Raw genomic sequence first — 23,819 nt, forward strand, 5'->3', positions numbered from 1 at the left:
TGATTTATTTAATTGGATGTCTGAATATGCAGAGAACAGCTGGGCCAGAGGTAGCCCGGGGGAGGACACTGTCACCTATCATCGTTCTCTGCTGTCTGAATGTGAGCTCCAGGCTCAATTCCCAGGGCCTGGCACACAGTAAGCCTTCTGTGCTTGTGTGAGGTTGGAAAGGAGATCCCTGGAAGTTGGTAGTCTGAGGCCAGCTGCCCATTTTGCCTCTCCCACTCCTACCTCCCCAGCATCAGGAGATAAGAGATCTGCTTCGGTATTGTGTGTGATCCATGCCTCCCAGCTGCAGCCTCTGAATTAGGACCAACTTCTGCAGATTAGCCTTAGAGCAGAAGACATCTATATTCCTATGTGGTGTGTGCCGGTGGCTGTTGCCCCTGCCTCAAAGCCAGACAGAAGAGAATTAACTTATTGGGGTTCATAACTTAAGTAGAGACATAGAGATGTCCTGCTGCTGGCCTGGTGTGCAATCACTTTCCCTGGACAAGCGCCTGGGGAGTTTGGAAACCCATCCAGGCCATGCTGTCTGTGAGGTCACAACAGAAACAGTGTCTCTCCAGGAGTAGGTGGGCACACAGAGTACCTGCACAGGGAGACACCAGGCCTCCAGGTATTGGGATTAATCCATGGAGTCTATTTTATGATCAAAGGAATTTATTTGGGGGTAAACTCACAATCACGGGAGATTTAGCATGGGGTCCTGGAAAGCTGAACTATGCCCCACGCTGAACGGCTTGGTCCAAGATCTCAGCGTCCAGAACCACGAGGTAGCCAAGAGGGGCCTGCGTACCTGCATCCCAGGTCTTAAGGGTCCCCAGTGGCCACACTCTAGAGGCCAGTACCTCAAAGTCATAGGCAGGTGTAACAGTTACAGCTGCCTCATGAGAGGCAGTGCTTCAGGGCATGCCTCAAACAGCTACCCACTACCTCCAGGACCCGACACACCCAACCTGGGGAACATGAGCAGGAATACAAGCAGTGGCATCTGGGCAGTGATGGCAGTGAGATGCCTGCACACTCTCTGGGTGAGTGCAATGTGGAGAGTTTGGGTCCCTTAAGAGAGAGGATCAGGCCTGGGAAGTGGTTTTCTTGTCTGAATTCTGCCTTCTTTCTTCGTTTCCAGGGTGGGAGGGAAGCCAGGCACCTCTCAGGGTCTGGTCTGTGGCCCATAGCCAGGCCGCTTCCCTAAGAGTGCAAAGGTAGAGGACTCTGAGGCTGACCACTAGGCACAGGGGTGTGGGTGGGGGCCGGGGTGGGGGGAGGAGAAGGAAGGCCAGGTTTCCAGTTTACACAACAAGCTTTATGCTCAGCTACATCGGAAAGTCACCTTCATTCAGGGGGTTCAGGCCTATGGGGCAGGGACAGAGAAGGCCCGTGTTTCTTGTTCTGGAAGGGTGAACCAGGCCAGTGAGGGAGTGCTCAGCTCTGGACCACCCTTGGCCCCTCCAACCAGCCACAATCCCAAATGCCAGAACCACCCAGGCTGCTCAGATCCCTGGGACAGTTCCTGGACTCAGACTCAGAGGGGCCTGAGTGGCATGAGTGGATGGAAAGGCCTGGCCATGGGAACCTTACAGAAATGTTGTGAGCCAAGTGTTCTGCCATGATGCTCTTTTTGTCTCCAAGTTACCTGTCCTGTGTGTGTCACTGGGCTCACACAATACCATCAGCCGTTGTGTGGTGACTGACTTGTATATTCCCTAAAGTCCCAATCAACGATGTCCGCCCTCCAGCCATCATCTCCCTCGACAGTCCCACCTGCTGTCACCATGGGCCGCCTTCTGCAAGTGGAAGTCCACCTGGGAGTGGACCCTGCTTCTACTCAGGACCTTCCCGGCCCTCCTTTTTACAGCTCTCATCTGTTCTTGACCTTAACCTCTGCCCTAGCTGTCCAGAGCTATGTCTGTGGGTGGTGGACACCCACCCTGTGAAGAGGCAGTGCTTCCATGCGAGGGGGGCTTGTTTGGCTCCCACCTTCTAGAGAATGCCTGCCATCACCTACAGAGCTGGGATCCCAGCACACAGAATCCTCACATGGAGCAGGCCCAGTGAGACTCCCTGATCCAAAGCCTAGAGAACCGGGGCGTCTTTATTTCTGATCCACAGTTGCCTAACAATATCAGCGCTTTTCATTAGCCCAAACCTGGGTACCAGAGCTAGTATTCAGTCTCCAAGATGACAGACAGGGATGGTGACAGTTCTCAGGCCATCCTGGCCTCTGGAGCATGTCCTGTCCCCTGAGAAGACTTGGCTATGGGAAGGGTTGGAAGCGCTGAGTCCTTAGGTACCACCCTCTGTTTCCTCCAGAGCTCCACATGCCTGCTCCGGAGCCCTGGTTACTCCACCCTTTCCCCAGGCTTCCCTGGGTAAGTGCAGGCTGCCAGTACCCCAGCTCTCATTTGATGGGGACCCAGGAATGCAAGATTACCCTTCACCTGGCCTCAATTTCTCTATTCTTAAGGCTCCCTCTCCATTGACACTGCCCCCTAACCGGCAGATCCAGGGACTCCTGTAAGCACATGACGTCCAGGCAGGCACTGAGAGTGCAGCTGGACACCCCCAAAGCAGAGGTTCTCCACAGAGCGCCATCTGCACGGCTCCTTGAGCCATTTTCTATCATTAGAGTCACATCGTGTTTATTCTGAAGAGTTGAAAGCTGCTCCTGACTCCCTCCCCGCACCGGCTCTCACACACTGGCACAGACAGATGCGTCTTCAGTGTCCCTCAGCATTCTCCAGTCTAGTGCACGTGCAGCCTTGTGTGTGTGGCCTCCCCATGGCTGATGGACCTGCTGTCAGAGGCAAAGCCCACTTTCCCATAGCCCCACCCTACTATCCTGTAGTCCCTGCACCAGGACAGAGTGGGAAGGACAGAGGCCGATGTAAAAAGCAGGTAGCGGCATGAGCAACAAGCCTTTACCTGATGCCCTGTGGCACCCCTTAACCTCTGTGGGCAGAGGGACGGAGCAGCTGGCTTTGAAGGGAGCCCTCACCCACTGTGGTGCTATGCTGGGTTTCCACTTTGGGCCTGGCACCTGCAGGAACGCGTGGGCCCCAGCTGCCGAGAGGCCTAGATTCTGCCTCTGAATAGCAACAGAATGACAAGTCCCTGGAAAGCAGGTCCCAAAAGGGCAGGGGAGGCTGCTGGGAAGAGGAGGGCACTTGGCTACATATTGATGGGGAGTTTGGGATATAAAGAGACTTTTCCTTTGACCTAGAAATTCAGCCCCAGCATGTTAACCCAAGGCTGCTTAGGACAGGGCTTGGTTGCTGGTCCCATCCCAGGGGCCACTGCTGGTCATCCCTGCTGGCCAGGCAGGTAAGCTGTTATAGAGGGTCTTGTGGGGAATGGGGACAGAGGACATTCCTGCTGATGACTGACACCCAAGGAGTGGTATTGGTGTGCACAGCCTGGGTGGGCTGCTTAAGAGTGCCTGTCCACTGGTCTGGACTCCATGAGTCCCGACTGATGGGGCCCACCTCCTTGCTGCCCTCCCTCCCCTGCATGTATCCTAGGACTCTTTCCCAGTACAAGCCCTCCCTGATGGTGCCCACCATAACCAGTGCCCACCTTCCCAGGAGAACTTGAGTTGGGCTGCCTGGGCCACATTTTTATAATCTCATTTAGAAGATAGAAGAGTGAGACATGTGGACCCTATGGCCAGGGGCACAGTCACCCTCACTTGGCACTACCTTCAGTATGACTCAGGGCAGCTGGTGCCAGTGGCCATGTGCCCACTCAACCAGACTGAGCACAGGCCTGGCCCTGTGGACCTTCCTTGAACATGGTACTGGTTTAGCTGGGCTTCTTGCTGCCTGCATCTCTCTGTCTTCACAGATGTCCTTCCCTGGCTGGAAAGCATGCCCCTGTCTCTGTGTGAGACACTGACCCAATGTGCCTAGCAAGTGTGTAGTAGATGCAAGAAGTTTGGGGCAGGTTTAGTACTGATACCTGGTTCACATCACCCGTGTCTTGTGGCATCCCATCAGTGGAGGCTAACCCCTTTTTCAGGGTGGTCCTTCATTAGTCTAACTTGATAGACCTTTCATTTGTTTTGTTTTTTTTTGAGACAGGGTCTCACTACTTGTTTTGGCTGGCTTGGAACTCCATATATAGACCAGGCTGGTCCCGAACTCACAAAGCACTGCCTGCCTTTGCCTTTTGGTTGCTAGGATTAAAGATGTGTGCCCCAGCCCTTTCCTTTCTTTGGGGGGCGGGGAGGAAACATGGCACAGCACGTGTGGGGTCTGAGCTTGTGGGAGTTAGTTATTTCCTTCTACCGTGTAGGTTCTAGGGATTTAACGAGGTTGTGAGGCTTGCCGGCAAGTGCCTTTCTTTACCAAGTGAGCCATCTCACAGGCCTCCCTTATCCCTCTTTCAGACATGTCTAACCCATGGTCCATACATCTCATGCAACTGAGGATTGTAATAAGTGTAGCCCAAGACAAAACTGTAAAACGTACTTAAAACACTGTGTTTGGGGTGGGGCATGAGTTTGGATTTTGTTGTTGTTGTTTTGTAATTCAATTGCGTGGCTCTCCAGTGTGAACTTTGTAGATGGCCGTGTCCTGTCTCAATGTCAAAGGCTAGACACACCTACTTGAATGGCCCATGATCTCCTTGCTGCTGGCCCCAACCTCCTTCTATCCAGGCTTAGTGGAGCCCACTCTTTTTTTCTCGCTAGCCAGCGAGTGTCACAGGGTTGCTGTGTGACATGTCTGTGTGGTTGAGGTGTCTTGTTGGGTACAGAGGCATATAGACTCTGGACTGTTTGTTAGCCATGAAGCCATGTGCCCCAGAAGGCTGTGACACTCTCTGCAGCTACTCACTCACTTCTGACCCATGGGCTCTGAGTGGCAGTGTGACGTCATGAGTGCCAGGTGCCATGTAGTTAGAACATGGATCCAGTAAACTTCATGGAAACTCCTTCCCCAAGTGGCCCTGATTGTCCAGACCTCAGTTTCCTCGTTGGCCTGTGCAATGGGCCATCATGTTGTCTGGTTCATGGAGATGCTAAGAGGAGTTGGCAAGAACATGGACTAGGTCTACCGTGAGTGCAGGGCCCGGCCAGGCTACAGTTCTGTTTAGAGACGGCAGGGCTTCTCAGAATGGAGAGAAACACTTCCTTTCATTAATAAAAACATTGGTTAATAATTAAACATCTCGAAAGATTTAAACACAGAAGCCACATAAAATAATAGAAGCCATGCCAGCCTCCCGAGTCATAGCAAACCAGTGTTAGCAAGGCACCTATGCTTGTCTGTGTTTGCTCCAGGTTGGTTCTGAGAGAGCAGAGTCGCGCTGCTGAGGGAGGGAGGGAGGACCCTGTGCAGTCCCTCAGCTGCTGCGCCTTCCCCAGGGCCTGCAGCCTCAGGTGACGCGGGCGTCCGCAGGCATGGTTTCACTGCCTTTGCTGTGGAAGATGGACCTTCAGGAGTGGGTACCATCCTCTGCCTTCTCTTATACGCGGGCCATTCTGGATCTGTCATTTTGTTTGTTTTGGTTTTGGGAGACAAGGTCTCACTCTGTAGGCCAGGCTGACTTTGAGCTCACAGTAGTCCTCCTGCCTCAGCCTCTGGAGTGCTGGGATTTCATTTTGCTCACCCCTCCCTTCTCCTCGCATCTCAGCACCTGCAGAAAGTGGTGCACAGCCAGGGCACCCGGCCCCTTTGCTCTGTGATTCCAGAGCCGTCTGTGTTCCTTGCTTTGCGTGGAAATGTCTCGTTTGCTTCCATTCTCTCTGGCTGGAATACTGTGTCCAGGTCTCCCTGGTGCATCTGTAAAGATCTTCTAAGGAAGAGGTGGTTAAAGGTGCCCATCAGCAGCCCATTGGGATGTGGTTACTTTCCAGCTAAGGGCATTCATTCCTGACTCTCCTGGCCCTGGGGGCTCCACTTACCACATCCATCTATTGTCCAAGAAGACTCCAATTTCTCTTATCCATTTAGAGAGAGGGTTTTAGAGGGAGCATGCCACCACCACCACCCCCACCCCCAGCTTGCAGAATAAAAGCTTGTTCTCACAGATGCTGGCCAGGCCCTCCAGCATTTCTAATTGGCCAATACATTTTGTTAATTAAAAACCAAAAAATTGGCCCGACCTTCCCTGAGGCCCTGAGAATCCAGAAGAGGCCAGTCTGCCTGATGGACTACAGGGTCCATGTGGAGCCAGAGATAGCACAGAGCCCACTGCTGTGGCCTCCTGTGGTGCCACATTGCCTTGCCCATGTGCTGTGGCGTGATTATAGCCCATCAACCCATCTGTACCCATCGACACATAGCATAAATGTTCTTGGCATTTACCTGCTCAAACTGTGGCTGTTTTATGTCTGCCCAGAAAGCCTAGGCTCAGCTGGCCACAGGCCAAGCTTTAGGTGACCCAAGCATTAACTACTCAGGACTCACCCCGGAAGAGCAAGCAAGAAGTGTGTTGGACAGGCTGTCCCATGTACAGGGCCAGTGAGGCTCCATGGTCATGTCCTGTCTCTCACTGGTCATTTCCACCACAGGGCTGACTTCCCCCATCAATCATAGATTCCCAGGCCAGGATCCAAAGGCCAGAGGGCCATTAGTGCTATGCCTTTCCTAAGTAATCTCTGTGTCAGGAGGTCACATACCCCTAAGGCCCTTCACTGGCAATGAGGGGTCTGGGGTCTTCCCTGGGTTCCCTGTGTTTCCCTCATCAGGCACTGTCTGTAGACCTTGGGAGAGTGTCCTTCGCACCCGTGGGCAGTTGAGGCTTCCGGAGCCCTGGTGCTCCTGCGGATGTTGCATATGGAAGAGGAGGGAGTCAGCCTAGGACTTCCTGCGGCCAGAGTCTGTGCTCTCAGAAGCTCAGAACTCCAGTGCAGTGTAAGGGGAAAGTTGGAGGCTCCTCCCAGGCAGCCACGGTGGACAACTGCCCATCCCTTGTGGCCTGGCCACGTGGATCATTCGGGAATTTTCCCAACTTGGGTCTGTGTCTCCCGGCAGCCTGAGCTTCCCCTTGGTGTAAACTGCAGTTTAATGAATGACCGCACACAAATAACCACCCTCACCCCGAGCGTTATTTTTAACCTGTGTCTGTTTTCCCATTTATTTGCAAACCTTGCCTGTGCGGGGAACAAGCCATGTACCTCCAGCAGGCGCCTGTACCCACTGATAGTGCTTGTTCATCGTCCCTGGATCCTCATCCCAGTGAGGATGCTCGTGTTTGTCATCAGCCACTGTAGACCCTAGGAGCTTCTTCGGGGCACTGGGACTTTTTTTCCCCCCAGATCACACTGCTAGCCCTACTGGGATCCAAGGTTTGAACTCTCTTCCATGCTCAGTCGAAGTAGATTGATGTAAAGGCACCATGTACTCAGTTCCTTGTAAACTTAGGTGCACATGAGGAACAACCCTCTTCTTGTGGAGTGTGGTGGCATACACCTTTAGTCCCAGTACTGAGGAGGCTGAGAGAGGCAAGGAGATCTTTGTGAGTTCAAGGCCAGCCTAGTCTGCATATGGACTTCCAGGCCACCCAAGGCTAACTACATAATAAGAAAATTAAAGAAATAAAGAAACAACCCACAGCCGGGCGTTGGTGGCGCACGCCTTTAATCCCAGCACTCGGGAGGCAGAGCCAGGCGGATCTCTGTGAGTTCGAGGCCAGCCTGGGCTACCAAGTGAGCTCCAGGAAAGGCGCAAAGCTACACAGAGAAACCCTGTCTCGAAAAACCAACAGACCCACCTTTTATGACTAGGGCCATTTTGTAGGCCCTTTGGGCTTTTTTAAAAAATTATTTACTTTTTAAAAATGTGTTTTGAGATAGGGTCCTGGGTAGCCCAGGTTGGCCTCAAAATTACTATATAGCTGAAGATAACTATTAACTGCTGATCTCCTGTTCCTACTGTGGGGGACCTTCCTCCACTTCTTCCAGGGTACTCTTGAGAAGGGAGGGATAAGAAAATATCAGGTAGAAAGAGAGACCTAGTTGACGAGAGGAAAGACAGAAACACAGGATAGCTTCGGGAGGACCTGGATCAAAATCTACCAGCCTAGAACTTTATTCAAAAGGACTTTTTTTTTTTTTTTTTTTAATTTTTCTTTTTTTTTTTTTTTTTTAGGTTTTTCGAGACAGGGTTTCTGTGTGTAGCTTTGCGCCTTTTCCTGGAACTCACTTGGTAGTACAGGCTGGCCTCGAACTCACAGAGATCCGCCTGGCTCTGCCTCCCGAGTGCTGGGATTAAAGGCATGCGCCACCACCGCCCGGCTAAGGGCTTTTTATAACAATGCCACAGGGTGAGGCAAAAGAACTCCCCCTTGCTAGATACAGCCAAGTGTAGACCCTTCCAAACACCTGGTACCCAGGCCCGTGGTCCAATCATCCTCTTATACAGGCCTGGTAAAGCGAGCTCAGATCTCAGTAGGAAACCTCTGTGGACTCCCACATCCCAGCTCCTGAGTGCTGGGACTGCAGGCATGTAGCACCACACTTGGTTTATGAGGTGCTGGGGATGGAACCCAGGCTTCATGCATGCCACGTAAACACTGCCAACAGCATATCCCCCTGCCCTGTAGGCCTTTTTGTGACTAATCTCTGCTCATGCTTAAAATAACTCTAGGCAGTAGACACTGTTGTCATCTCCTTTTACAGATGGGGACACTGAGGCTCAGAGGTGACAAGAACTTCCCCAGGTCACCACCCCACACAGGGCTGGGGTTGGAACCTGCACAGTGTAGCATCTCCCACACAGTGATATACTAGACTCTATGGAGATGCTACAGTGTTCTACAATTGTGCCTATGCGGCTGCTCCAAACTCCTTAAACTTCCTGTGGGAGGGACTAAGTCCACTGTTGCCTGGGAAACCAGATAAACGGTGGTGTTAGAAATGTGAGCAAGTCTTGAGAGCTTGTTTGGGGGTTCTAGCAGGGGCGTCTTGGCCCAAGACCTAGCCTTCTCTATTCAGGGAAGGTTGTCCCCTTAGACTGAGCACTGCAGCTTCCTGAGGGACACACGTGGAGCCGTGAGGGAGGAAGGGAACACCTGCTTAGCCACAGTATTGAGATGGGCTGCACTGGAGGCCCTAGGGACCTGTCTAGGGTGAGGAAGCCATGGAGGAATGTGGCTGAACAGTATGTGTTAACCTGGGAGGACCACACGTTGCTACTGAGTCCTGCTCATGAAGGGGTAGTCCAAGGTGGTCCAACCACTTAGGTCTCACTGTCTAGCCCAGGCTAGCCTCAAACTCAGGATCCTCCTGCCTCAGCTTTCTAAGTACAAGTATGTGCCCTTGCACTTGGCTAGCATCTTGTGTGCCACATAGCTAATTAAATCACATTCAGGAACAGTATGCCTATCTATACTGTAGCCACTGGATGCTTTACTATCTTTTTTCTTTTCTTTTCTTTTTCTTATAATTTTTAAGAGTTGTTTTGTCATTTTTTTTAACCATGTAGTCCAGGCTAGCCCCAAACACTCCTAGGCACTGGAACAGCCTCCTGAACTTAGCTCATCCACCATGGGCTTTGTCAGGACCACTGTCTCTAACAGATGAGGTGGGAGCAGGGTTGGGGGCCTGAGAGCCAGACCCTTTTTCCTTGACGGCACCAAGAGACTAGAAGAGCATCAAGGGCAGGTCTCATGCTTCCCTGACGGGGCTGGGTGAGGCCACCCAAGCTGCCAGCGTCATCGGGAAATGCAGGTGACAGGAACACATCTAGTCTGGCAGGGAGTAAAGAGGGACTTCAGGGGCTGGTTCTGGGAGCTCGGGGTGTGAGCCTTTCCCCAGGAGTGGGCAGGAGCCAGGAGCTGACCAGGCCAGGGGCCCCGCCTGTGGGAACTGGGAGAGAACGGTCTGCATCCTGACCGCTAGGAACTCAGCCATCTCAGTGTGCCATGCCACCTGAGAACTACCCGACTCCTGGGCATGGGACGGCACCTGCAGCACCAGCACCAGCTCTCTAAGGCATATTGGTTTCCCTCCTGGGTTATGCCAGGCAGGTGTGCAGCAGTGGATCCAAGAGGAGCAGGAGATCCAGTCTAGTGCTAAGTAGGGAATCAGAATAAGAACTCGCCTCTAGCCTGCTTTTCTTTGTGGGGAGAGGCTAGGGGCTGTTGGGGAGCCCCTGAGATGGGGCAGGCCGTACACCTGGATTTGAGTGCAGGGGTGGGTCACCTTGCACAGCAGTGGCTTTTCTAAGGCCTTTGTGTTGCTGGGAGCGGAGGCTTCTAATGCCACACACTGGGGGTGGGGAGTGTCCACTCCCTTCAGCCAGGGTTCCCCCACCTGGTATGTCGTCATCCTGAGCCACCGCCTCAGAGGACCAGACACTGGATATCAAGACAATAGAAATTCCTTCTTGTGTAGTCTTTCCTCGGGGTGGGGACAGGGGCGGGCTGCCTCTGTGGACCATCAGGGAGGGACCGTCCTACTTCCTTAGCTTCTGGAGACCCAGGGCCACTAAGCTGTGGCCACAACTCTCCAGGCCCTTCTGCATCTTCCAGTCACCCTCTCCTCTGTGTCTGTGTCTCCATTCTGTCACTAAAGGACCCCAGTTCTTCTGGTGACCTCTTAACTGGTTACCTCTACAAACACCTTATTCCCGAAGACACCATACTCTTGGATTAGGACTTAGATGTACATTTGGGGTGGGGGCGGGGCAAAAGTCTCTTTCTATACCCTTAGGCAGTGCTCAAGAGCTCCTGAGACTGAGGGAAACGAAAGAAGAGCCAGCACTGCAGCCCAGCTGGTGGAATTGGTGGAGAAAGTGGGTGGGTTCCGGGACCTAGAACAGTGCTGCGGAAGTGACATGACTCATCACCACGGTCAGTCCATCGCCGCGGTCAGTCCATGGCCACAGTCAGTCCATCGCCGTGGCCAGTCCATGGCCACAGTCAGTCCATCGCCGCGGTCAGTCCATGGCCACAGTCAGTCCATCGCCGCGGTCAGTCCATGGCCACAGTCAGTCCATCGCCACAGCCAGTCCATGGCCACAGTCAGTCCATGGCCACAGCCAGTCCATCGCCATAATCATTAGTCCATCACCGTGGTCAGTCCATGACCACAGTCAGTCCATCGCCACAATGAGTCCATGGCCACAATCAGTCCATGGCCACAGCTAGTCCATCGCCATAATCATTAGTCCATCACCGTGGTCAGTCCATGGCCACAGTCAGTCCATCGCCACAATGAGTCCATGGCCACAGTCAGTCCATGGCCACAGCCAGTCCATCGCCATAATCATTAGTCCATCACCACGGTCAGTCCATGGCCACAGTCAGTCCTCCCAGCCCTTGGGCTGGGGACTGGGCTGGGAAAGTGCTATCTTATTTACTGAAGTGCTATCTTATTTACTGATAAGAGCAGTGAAGACTCAAAGGAGCAAGATCTAGGCTGCCCAGGCAGTGGGTGAGGAGCTGGGAAGGAAAGCTAGTGTGACTGATGGGGAGATGTCCCCAGGAGGAGAGGTAGCCTGAGGGATCTTGTACTCTGCCTTGTTGGGCACAGGCCTTGAACCTCAGCATGCCACACTGTCTTGTCCTGGAGGGAGACCTGAGCTCGTCCCTCCGGACCCACACTCCTGTGTTAAGTGGCCAGCCTGGCCATGTTGGATATGCTCTGGGGGCCTGGATCATTGCTTACCTATCAACGGCCTCCTGGGCCCCTCCTAAGCTCGGAGACACTTAGTCTGATCCTCTGCCCCAGAGGAACCTGGGAGGAAACAGCAACCATTGCATCAGCAGGTTTACTTGGGACGAAAAAAAAAAATCTTCCGAAAGCCCTCATCCAAACAAGGAAAATCAAACTGCACTGTCTGCTCCCTGGGGACCCAGGAGTCTATTCCGGAGACCAGGTCTTCATTGGCTTTCTGTGGAGGAAGCTGCCTCGATTGCTTCTCACAGCCATGCAGCTCCCCTGCCCTGACCACAGCAGCAGAGCCCTCTCACTGCCGTCCTGAGAGAAACAGAAGCAAGTGCTTGGCATAATAGTGGAAGAGAAATGGGGAGCATGGCAGTAGAAACCTAGGCTCCATCTCCCCCAGCACCCCCTGCCCGAGTCTCCCCTAGCACCCCCTGGCCTCTAGCTCCTTTGATCCTGTTCTCCCGCAGCCCCTGCATGGCTCACTCCTTACAGGACTTGGTTGGTGTTGGCTCTACAAAGGTGTTTTTTCTAGGCTTAACCCCCAGCTGGCCTCCTTTCAGCCAGCGTTCCCTCCCAAGGGTGGGGGCAGGGTGAGGAGCTGACCCCTCACCCCAAGGACTCCACCAGGTCCCGTGCCCCAGAACTTCCTTATCGGATGTAAGGTCATATTCCCCCCAAATATGCCAAGCCCTCATCCCAGGTGTCTGTGAAGGTGATCTCACTTGGTGTAGGGTCTTTACATGGGTAAATGAGGGTCTTAGTGGAGATCAGCCTGGATTTGGGGGAGAATGGAGAACCAATGAGTTGTCAAAAGATGCACCTAGAAGCTAGGAGACGCCTGGGGTGCCCAGAAGGTGCAAAGGCAGGCAGGTCCCTCTCCTGGAGTCCTTGAGGGTACTGTGATTCAGCTGATTCCTTGATTTTGGATTTGGGGCCTCCAGAGCTTCATAAGCAAATAAACCTTTAAGTCATTTTCTGTGGTCCTTTGCCAAAGCTGCCCCAGGGAGGCATGCACCCCCTCTTGGGGAAGCTGATGTCAAGGCCAAGGAAGGCCCTGCCCCCACCAACTGTCTTCCATCAGTAGGAGGCTGAGGGCCTGGGTGTAGTGTGACTAGAAGGCTTCAGCTCCTGAGGAAGGGTCCCCAAAGCCAGGGATAGTGGGCTACAGCATCAGACTTCAGAGGCGTGTGTACGCGAAACTACTGGGGATGGGAGGGGTTGAGAGGGTGGTGTGACCAGGGGCCTATCATGGTCTCTGCAACGCAGCCTGCAAGCGTCTCTCTCTTTTCACCCGTCACCTGCTGCTCGCGAGGTCTGGCGGCCGTTCTTCTGGTTTAGAACTTGTCGTTTTCAGAGTGTGACCAGTATGCCAGTGTGCAGATCCAAATTTAGGCCTGGGAACGTTAAGGACGAGACAGGCTTTCTCACTTCTCCTCTGGAATCATTTCTTAGCCCTAATAGCTCTGGGGACTTGGGACCACTGCCGGGGAGGGGTGGTCTCTGGACCCTCTGTGTCTCAGTGCAACTGGCCAGTCATGGCAGAGGACTGGGTGTCCCTCGTGGTTTAAGTGGTCTGTCTTTCTGCCCCTCCAGGGTCTCTGCTCAAGAGAGGAAGAGTCAGGCCATGGTCCCTGGGGTGGGTAATGGAATGACCAATGATGTGTCCTTGTGGTGAGGAGGGAGTAATCTTTGCCCTGATCCATCTGAGTAACAGTATCTGTGGGAGGGGCTGCCTTAGGACTTCCGGTGGTTCTGACAAGGAAGAAGAGGAGAGGGTGGAACTGGGCTAAGAAGACGGAGGAAGGGCGGCTGCACAGTGGTCGCTGGAACCCCTGCCCGGGAGCATGCTGAGCCATCCATGGAGATAGTCCAGAGTGGACAGGGCAGGCCCTGTGGTCAGACCATTCTTCCACCTGAAAAACCGTTGCACCCACCTGTGGGCCTTTGAGGGTGGGGAGTGGGTTCAGAGTCCTGTGAATAGACAAAGCAGAACCAAGGCCTGCGGGCTGGTCACCCCTCACACAAACACCATCCCTGTCTTGGTGGGTGTGGTGGAGAATGGCACCTGGCAGTGCTGGGCCCCACCCACCTGTCAGAACTGCCTGTAGCTCTCACTGTTTGTAGCTTTCACCTGACTGACAGAACCAGTTTCCCCACAAAGCACAGGGAGGGGCCAGCTAAGGTTATAACCCACTGCATAGGGTATGGGGACCAGGATTGTCACAACTGCTCATCCACAAGGGTCCCTGAGGAAGTCACCCTCCTGCACCTACCTCTCTTGCTTGGGTCCCAGCAGCAGCCCCACCAGGCTGCCAGCCAGTAACTGAGGTGATTAGAAGAGGCTGAGGACTGAGGCCTCCACAGCCTCGTGAGACCCTGGTGAGTACTGCAGTTGGGGCTGGCAGAGCAGGGGTGCCCCAGCCCAGAATCAAACTGTAGGAATCAGTTGACTTCTTTTTCCCCCCGTGCCTCAGTTTCCCTGTATGTAAAATGGAAAGGAGCTAACCACGTGGAGTCAAGCCTGAGGAAGGGTTGTGAGTAGGGTCCCCTAAGCACCAAGTGGAGAGGGGTCCTGGGTTCTTGGAGGGAGCAGAGCAGGGCAAGGAAGGAGATGGGCCCCCAGGTGTCTGCGGCCAAAGCTCTTCTCTTGGGCCATCCTGGTCTGGTGGTCCCCACAGATGCTGGCAGTCACCAGAGAGGGTGTGGGGGCCGGTGATGCCTGCCCTGCACCGACCAGCCACATGGCCCTGTGTGATTCTGTGCTTGCTTGTGCCTTAGTTAACACATCTGTCCAATGGAGAGAAGGCAGAAGAGAGTGCTAGAAGCCTCTGGGCCCTTCTCCCCTTTCTTCTTCTTTTTCCCCCCTATTTTATGTGTGTTATGCATGTGTGCATGTATGTTTTTCCACATGTGTGGGGTACATGTGAATATGTGTATATGTACACTTATTGTGGAAGCCTGAGGCTGAGGTCAGGAATCGCCCTTGATTGCTCTTCCACCTGTTTTTTATTTATTTAATTATTTATTTAATTATGTATGTATTTATTTATTTATTTTGAGGGAAGGTCTCAGTCAAACCCAGAGCTGGTGGGCATGGCTAGTCTTACATTTCCATGGCTTGCCCTGGGAATCCGTCTCTGCCTTCTGAAGCTGGAATTACAGGTGGGATACCACACCCATCTGGCTTTTACATGGGTTTCTGGGGACTCAAACTCTGGTCCTCATGCTTCCGTGGTGAATACTTTAACTCCTGAGCCATCTCTAAATCTTCAGGGTCTTTATTGCTTCAAGCGCCCAGACTCCTGCCGGGGCAATGGGGAGGTAGAGAAAGGGAGGGGCCCTGCTGCCTGCCTGGCATCTGCCATAATCAGCAAGCAAGGGCAGGCGTGCAGGGGTGGCTCTCGAAAGCGATGTTGATGAGACTGAACTTGCCAAACCTAGGTGCACAGAGACGGCTTTGCCCTGTGGGCATTTCACCTTTCATGGTGTAGCCCCTCCCCCTGCCAACCCAAGCTGTGGTGAAGTTCCCTGGTCCTGTGTCCACTCCATGTCTCTGGTAAGAATGACCAGGCCCTTCTGGAAGCCTCCCATGGAGTGTACAGCAGAGGGGGCTGTGTGGCTGGCCCCGCAAATTTGGGCAGAAGGACATGGGGGGGTGGGTCGGAAGCACTTCATGGAGGAAGCCAGAACTCTGACCACGCCCAGGTGAGAGGAAGCCCAGGTGGGCAGGGGCCCCTGAGGTAGGGAGGAGTCACACTCCAACTTGGCTCAGGGACATTTATGCAAGGCTAATAGCTATTGGGATCAGGGGGCTCAGTTTACCCCTCCAGCAAGTGAGGAAGCCATTGCTCATTACATCTGGGGGAGAGGCTCCTTGCTCCCCAGATCTAGAACCTTATTTCTTGAAGAGGAGGGTGTCAAGGGGAAGTGGAGAGGACGGTTTGCCCCAAGCTAGGACCAGGCCAACATGAAGTACCTGTAACCACACAAAGGAGGGAGCTGCTGCATGGCGGAACCCAGAGGAGTGTGTCTTTGGGAGTTCATCTGGTGCCTTTTGAATAGTTGGTTCTTGATTGTAAATCCCACTGCAGCCCAGATGCGCAACTACGTGAGTCTTTCCTCAGCCCTCTCAAGCCAGGATGCCTCTCAGCACCAGAGGACACGGGAGGATGGAGGGTAACCTTGGGATATCCTGTGGTATACGGTACAAGCCTCCCTGGCCTGATCCAGAGCTAGGACTAGAACAAGACTAGAACTTGGTTACCACATGGTATCCACCGGCCCTGTCCCCCAAGTCTCCCTAGGGCCTGAGTGGTCACATCTGATGTGGGTGCTGTTCAGTGTTTGACCTTGGGCTAGCCTCCTCACAACACTTCCAAGGTCCCACATCTGTGACCCTTGACACTCAGCAGGCAGAGCTGAAGAAGGGTGTCTGCCTCCAGTGGTCACTTGATCTAGGGCCTTCTGGCAGGTACCACATTCCAAGGTCAGTACACTTTGTGACCCTGCCACAGGACCAGCTGCCGCCGTGCATAGCCGTGTGAAGAGACCCTCACCCCACCTTGCTTTCCGGTACTGGGCCAGTCCCAGCTTTGTTACACCCCACAAGTAGTAGCAACTCCTAGATATGCGAGGCAGCTGGGCACCCACAGATCACATGGTAGGGCTGGTATGGGGGCAGCAGGCAGCAGAGGCACCTCTCTGGTGATCTCTTTGGTCTCCGACACCAGCCTCACACAGACAGCCAGATCACCTACCGTCTTAGAGATCATGGCATGCTGGGTCCTTAGTACCCTTCTTTCTGATTGAGGGGGCAGAAGCCATGTCCAGAGTCCTGGCGGGCCCACCATATCCAGGAAACATGGGCCTCCCCAAGGCAGGAGTCCCCAGTGGGGGTGGGGTGAGCAGTGGGAGAGAAGACACTGGGGGTGTCTGGGCAGTGTCCAGGCCTCTCAAAACCAGCACCGTCAGTTTCCGCCCTTTGGACCTCAGGTCCCTGGTGCTACTAGAGAGGAAGCAAGAGAGACCGTGGCTACCTTGTCTCCTCCAGTCTTCTTGTGGTCCATCCAGGTAGTCCAGCCTACACAGGGAGAGTGAGTGGCTAGACCAGGTAAGCAAACAATTCCTGGCAGCACTCACCCAGCTTTCCTGCTGGGTGACCTAGTGGCAGCTGCCTGTCGCTCCATCAGTCCCCACCCAGGGTAGATGATGACCTGCAGAGCCATCCCACTGGGGATGGTATGCTGGGCACTAGAGTGGGAGAGCTAAGCTGAGGGGTGTGTCTGTAACACCACACCCCTTCTGAGAGCCCCTCAGGTATGCCCGTTTGGCACAGGGCCGGCCCGTGACTCTACAGTGGAGCTTTTCCCAGAAGTGTGTCTGCCTGTCCCTGGGAAGCCTGGCCCTCCTCCCATCTCTTTTGTATCTGGGTGTGGAGGCTCAGGTGAGTCTGGCTTGAAAGTGGGGCAGACTTCTTGACCCCTGGTAGGTCCTTCTCCCTGGCTGCACTGTCCCCTGTCCTTCCTCTCATCCGCCAGAGTCCCCCATGCCAGCTTGCATGGCCCCTGAGAGCATCGCTCCAATTGCGGTTTGTGTCCAAAATCAAAGCCTTCTCTCAGTTGGATGGGACCAACAGGGACTTACTTGGCAGGACATGGTGAGGACAGGTCCTTTAAGTGGTAGCTGCTATCATTCTGTAGTCTGTCAGTTCTCCAATGACCATGCGAAGAGCTGAGCTTGGAAGCCATGGTCCTTCACCTCTGAGCTGGTTTCAAGGATTTGAACCCCCACCCCCCCAATAAGCTTTAATGAGACTCCAAATTCAGACAGAAGCATCAGCACATACACAGAGATGGAGGCCTCCACCCATAATAAAGAGCTCCAGCAGCTGGAGCCTTACCTCTCTCTAGGGACCCTGGCCTGCCTCCCTCCAGCAGCTCCCTGGAGGTTGTGGGTGAAGAAGCTAACCAGAGACCATAGTGCCAGTCATGGGAGAGCACTTGGCTGCTGCAGGTACCCCGAGGCCCCACTCAGAGAAAGACTCTACACATAGCTGCAAAATGAATGTGGCCAGCTGAGGCCACACAGCCGTGGCGCTGGGTCCTTCTCGTGGTCCCCAGTCCTCTGCAAAGAGGACTCAGGTCAGAACTGCCCGATCCCCTCGCAGGTGGAATGCGAAGGGAGTCTGGGAATGGAAGACTTCGTTGATCCCTTCTCTGAGGCTCAGGCGAGCCTGGGCCCAGATTACAGATCTGTGCCTCCTCCTGTGTGGCCTTGACCTTTCTCCACAAAGATCCCATTGTTTGGGCTGAAGGTGGGCGTCTGTCAGCGGTGGAGGGAGTGGTGCCTTGGAGGCCAGATTGCTGCTTGGAAGGCAGCTGGAGGGCAGTGAACTGGCTCTTTCATGGTGGGGTGACCCAGCTGGGAGGGATGTCCTCATTGGGTGGGGATTGAGTGTCTCAGATGGAGGAGTAGTCTCATTAAGTGGATGGCTTAGGTGGTGGTGACCCCACTGTAGGAGGTGTCCCAGCTGGCAGGGGTCATTTCCCATTTTCCAGACCTTTGTCCACAGGGAAAGTGTGGACACTTTGATGGAGCAGGGACCACAATGGCCTCCACCTTGTCTGCTCTGGAAGGCAGCATCACCCCTGATACCAAGACAGGCTTCTGTACTCTAGATGGGAAATTGAGTCTGAGCCCGTGTGGAGGGCAGGGCCAAGGTAAGAGTGGGAGCTGCCTCCTACCCTTATCCTTGCCCAGCCACCTTCCTGACTCCTAGGTGGCCGTTGACCCTCAGCTGGGCAGGAGAGAGTAGACTTTCTAAGAAAAGGGACAAGGAGGACCTACGGTCAAGGGAAGATAGCCACACGGTGGCTCTTAGGCATGAGTGGGAGCCACCAGTCAGCTGTCCGAGCCCCTGCTGCTCCTAGGCCCAGCTACATGGATGTACCTCGACCATGGCCCCAGCAGCACAGTGGGAGCTATGGACACTGTCATGACACCAAGGTCCCAGAGCCCCATGCCCATCAGCCCTGGGTACTGATGGGGGGGGGGATCCAGAAAGCATCTGGAACAGGTGGTCCGGGTCTCAGGGGTGTGTGTCTATCCCTGTTCTGGCTGGGCAGCCACTGCTTTACCCAGAAGAGCTGCAAGAGGGGTCACTTCCCACAGCCTCAGGGATGGGTCTGATGACCTGCTAGAGCCCTTCAGGAGCCTTCCAGAGAGTTAGCAACTCCAGCTTCTCCTGAGCCCAGTTTCCACCATGAGCTAATTCTCTGCAGAAGTACATTAGCCATGTGTCTACCTAGCCCATGGAGCACAGCAGAGCTTGAGGGGTCGGATGAGCTGAGAATGAGCCCCTCACACAAGCCCAATATGACATAGCACAGATCCCATACCGACTGTAGGAAAACATGGGCAGCCCGAGGAAACAGTCTATGGAAGAGCTAATTCTCTAAGGAAGGAGAAGAGTCCCTGGGGAGGCAGAGGCACACCTCAGCTACCTGGGTGGAGAGAAGAAAGGCCATGGACCAACTGGGGTGGATATGGTGGCTCCCCTTCTCCTCTCCTACCTGCCCCTAGACTAGCAACACTCAGAGCAGAGCCTGCAGGCTCACCCTCACCCCCGTTTCCATGAGCTCTGCCAGCAAGCAGGCCCTGCCTGGGCATCATGATACCCACACTGTCCCTGTGGGTCAGGAGCCCACCCCAATCCCCACCCCATCCCTCTCGTACTCCCATCAAATCACAAAGTTCCAGACATGTCCAGCCCATCCTCTCTACTCAGAACATTGTCATTCTAAGAGTCACATGTCTCTGCTCTGAAGCCAAGTTCAAAATGCCCCTTTCTGAAGGCTGTATGTCCCTACTGTCTGTGGTCTCTAATACAGTCAGAGCAAAGAGAAGGTTGGCTGGATGGCCAGGCCAGAGCCACTCTGTCAGAACCAGCAGGAGGAAGACAGGTGGCCATGCTTCGTCTGCAGCCTCTGTAGCCTAAAGAGTGGGTCTGGCTGACACTGAACACAGGCAGTTTGTAGTAGTCACAAGGGGTACCCCAAGCTGTGTTAAAGCTTTCATTCCCAAAGCAGGGGTGCTGGGTGGTGGGTTCCACTCCTGCCTGTCCAATAAGCCTACCAGGACCACACCTTACTGCATAGTCAGGGGTTCTGGCCTTAACTCTGGAGGTGATTGGCTTAGACTATGCAAGGGGAAGGCTCCCCAGCCTTCCCTTGATCTGTTGGGATTTCTTGTGTTCCTGTCCTGCAAAAACTTCTCTTCCAAGGCCTGGGCCAGAACTGGGTGATGCTGGCGATATGTGCTTATCACTCCATTCCCCAGCCCCAGCTCTGTCCTCTGCCTCATGGCCTGGCCTTCTGTGTGATCCCACCTCAGGGGATCAGGGTCTCTAGGCTAGGTCCCTCCTGGGCAGAAATGGCACCACCCTAGACCTCCACCCCATGAACCCAAGCACGAGCGGGTATGTTGTATGCTTGCCTTGGGTTCTTTCTTCTCAGGTCCCACAGGGCTCCCTCGTGTACTTGGACTTCAGGATCATGAGGGCAAGAGGAAGACTAAACATAGAAATGGCATCGTCTGCAGCAGGGAGGGCTTTGGAAACTGTGGGCAAGGACCAGCTGTGTTCAGATGGCATTGAGTAGCTATGAGGTCTGAAAGGCGGCATTGCTGGCTTTGGTCACAGAGGATAGTTGGGTAAGCACACTTTGGCTTCTAGTGGCCTTGGGTAAGCAGAATTCAGGAGCTAGAGAGTCTGGCTGGACCTTGATATTAAGAGTCAAGGCCCGGGAGACCTCCCAGTTAGGCCACATGGGCCACAGGTGGGCAACACAGTCCTCCTGAGTCACTCAGCTGCAGCCCGCATTCCATTTCCTCATCCATTCTTCCTTCCTTCCCTGCTTCCTTCTACCTCCTCTCTTCTTTCTGGTCCCCTTCCTCTCCTGAAGCTCTCATGGGTGGGCATACATGGGAGTTGAGCTCCCAGGACCTGCCAACAGAGAACTTCTGTTGCACATTGGGCCAGTGCAGACTGGCAGGCCCCAGCTTGGCCCTCTGTATGTGGGATGCTCTCCGCCTCCCACGCCATTCCTCAGCCATTCCAAGCACTCTACAGACTCTGCCCCTTCCACCTAGCCGCTAGCTAGGAGTGACTTTGACGGTTACTGTGGACAGCAGGCCTTGGTCACCTCTCTAAACCTCCTCCCTGAGCTGGAGGCTTGGTGGGCCCAGCGTAGGAGGCACGCTTGTCCAGGGAGCCCAGCTTTACTCTGGCACTTTCAGCCAGCATCATTTATAGCCCCACATCCCTAGGTCCCCACTCAGGACCACCCTCACTTGTTGCTGCCCCGGGTAGTGGGATCCCATGGTGGGCAAGACGGAACCAGAGGGAATGCACCTTTAAGCATAGGTTCTACCTGTGTGTGTATGTGTATGCACCTCAGGTGCAGTTTCTCAGAGCCGTCTGCCTTGATTTTTTTTTTTAAGATTTTATTTATTCATTATGTATACAGTGAGTGTTCAGCCTGCAGGCCAGAAGAGGACACCAGGTCTCATTGTAGATGGTTGTGAGCCACCATGTGGTTGCTGGGAATTGAACTCAGGTCCTCTGGAAGAGCAGCCAGTGCTCTGAACCTCTGAGCCATCTCTCCAGCCCCCCACCTTGATTGTTGAGGCAGGGTCTCTCACTAGCTTGGGGCCTGATAGATGGGCGGGCTGACCAGCCAGTCTCAGGGATCCACATGCCTCTGCGCCCCGCCCCCCCCAGCACTGGGGTTACAGGTTCTGAGGACTGAGCTTGGGCCCTCTTGCTTGTCTAACAACTGTTTTGTTTTGTTTTTTTAATCAACTGAGTCATCTCTCCTGCCCGAGAGTTTTAACAGTAAAGAATGCCAGGGAGGGTGTCTAGGAGCCGCCAGTGCTATGCAGAGAATGTGCATAGTACAGCCAAAGAGTGGTCACGCAGAGGACGCTCTTCTGAGTGGAATGTGACAAAACCCAGCCTGTGCAATAGGGGTGGGGACACGGAGGGAGCAGAGCAGAGCCCTGCAGAGGTCCCTCAGCAGGCTTGAGCTCAGCATTTGTCAGGACTGGAGCCCAATAGGCTAAAGGAGTGGAGAACAAGGGCCAGCGGCGCAAGGTGGGCAGATCTTGGGACCGGGGGTAGCTCTGCAGAGCTGAAGCCTCCTGCTGAGCAGGCCGTAGGAAGCTGCTGGGCCACCACTGGCCTGTAGGCGTCAGCTTAGAACCCTTGGCTCCTGGTGTATACCTGAATTGTACTGGGGCTGCAGGGGCGGGGTGTCTGTTCATGCTGGCAGGGTAGTCATTGCCCCTCCCACCTCGTGTGTCTGAGTGTAGGGTGAATGAGAAGGAAGTGGAAAGCAGGCTGGTCAGCTGACTGACTGGAAAGATAGAGGGAGCGAAGAAGAGAGAATGAGAGGGTGGATGGTGGTAGATAAGTAGATGAGAGGGTGGATGAATGCATGGATGGGTACATGGATGGATAGATGGATGGATGGATGGATACATGGATGAATGCATGGATACATGGATGGATGGATACATGGATGGATGGATGGATGGATGGATGGATACATGGATGAATGCATGGATACATGGATGGATGGATGGATGGATACATGGATACATGGATACATGATGAATGCATGGATGGATGAATGCATGGATACATGGGTGGATGGATGGATGGATGATGCATGAACACATCGAATGGGTGAATGACACATGGATACATAGATAGGTAGGTGAGTAATGGATGATTAGAGGGAGAGAAGGGTGGACGGACTGATGGGTAAGTGAGGAGGGAAGTGGGGAAGACAGGATAGTATGTACATGAGTGAACAATGGGGTGTACTTTCTGAGGAGTCCCTCTAGTCACTTACACACACCCTTCCCTGACCACACTCCCTGCAGGTGGGCAGATGGCCCGATGGGTCAGCTGAGAGTAAGCTGTTAACCCTGCCCCAAGCCTGTGTTACTCAATCCCTAAAGAAAGTGAAGCTCAGCCGGGCGTTGGTGGCGCACGCCTTTAGTCCCAGCACTCGGGAGGCAGAGCCAGGCGGATCTCTGTGAGTTCGAGGCCAGCCTGGGCTACCAAGTGAGCTCCAGGAAAGGCGCAAAGCTACACAGAGAAACCCTGTCTCAGAAAAAAAAAAAAAAAAAAAAAAAAAAAAAAAAAGAAAGTGAAGCTCACTGGGTGATGGTGGCACACGCCTTTAATCCCAGTACTCAGGAGGCAGAGCCAGGCGGATCGCTGTGAGTTTGAGGCCAGCGCCGTCTACAGAGTGAGATCCAGGACAGGCACCAAAACTACACAGAGAAACCCTGTTTAAAAAAAAAAAAGTGAAGCTCCAGGGAGGGCAAACCAACTACGTCAACACCCTTCATCATTGTTGCCAGGGATGGCCCTCTTGCCTCCTGTGGGTCCCTAAGGGCCCGGCTTGCCATGGACCTGGCACAACCCAGGTGTCTGGGAATCTTAGCTGAATAAAAAGTAAGCAAGGGCCATAGGGGCTTTGAGGTGTGGACAGAAACCTCTGGGACCATTGACACCCTAGATATCCTGCCCATTCCTGAAGCCCCCACCTGGTCCCCAAGTCCAGCAGGAAAGGCTATGTGTATTTGGGATCAAGCCATTGGAAAAAGAGAGGCTAAAGCTGGCTCTTTGGGAAGCCATTGACCACCTATGGAGGCTCCGGCCATGTCCCTAGAGAGCTGGACAAGGGGGAAAGCTGGTCGATGGTCAGAAAGCTGGTCAGGTGATTTTCTCATAAGACTAGTGGAGATTGGATGGGTTCTGTTCCGTCAACAGGGAAATGCTTGGGAGGTGGCTGATCAGCTGTTCTCAGCTGGCAGGCCATGTTTAGGGTGAGGCTGTGGGGGCCTGTGATCTGCTGAAGACATTGTAGTGGCCGAGAGCGTGGGAGTGGCTGGCTGTGGTTCCTCCTCTGTGGCCTCTCCTGTTCCCAGGGCTGTCTCTAGCAGGTAGGTGACCTCTTGGGCTGGTATGAACCTGTCAGAGCACACCTGCACCTTCTCACCTTGTCCAGAACTTTGAGCCCAGGGACCCACATAAGACCAGAGACACTCAGGCAGGGGCACAAATCTCGTGTCCTAAGATGGAACAAGCAGGCCCAGGAACACCCTAGCCTCCTCCTAGTGCCTGACACTT

General features: G+C 54.0%; 1 protein-coding gene across 4 annotated transcripts in view; it reads left to right on the forward strand.

Moving 5' to 3' along the window:
* Osbpl5 (oxysterol binding protein like 5) overlaps positions 1-23,819 on the forward strand; it is a 73,144-nt gene that overhangs the window by 21,682 nt on the left and 27,643 nt on the right. The window contains exon 1 of one of the 4 annotated variants that reach the window (XM_037208800.1): positions 13,827-13,996. The exons of the other annotated variants lie outside the window; for them this stretch is intronic. The gene's annotated coding sequence lies outside the window, so the exon portion shown is untranslated. Of the gene's footprint in view, positions 1-13,826; positions 13,997-23,819 lie in introns of those variants that run through there. 4 annotated transcript variants of the gene reach the window in all.

The sequence above is a fragment of the Peromyscus leucopus genome, chromosome 1 (assembly GCF_004664715.2).
Source record: "Peromyscus leucopus breed LL Stock chromosome 1, UCI_PerLeu_2.1, whole genome shotgun sequence".
In the NCBI taxonomy this organism is placed as follows: Eukaryota; Metazoa; Chordata; class Mammalia; order Rodentia; family Cricetidae; genus Peromyscus; species Peromyscus leucopus.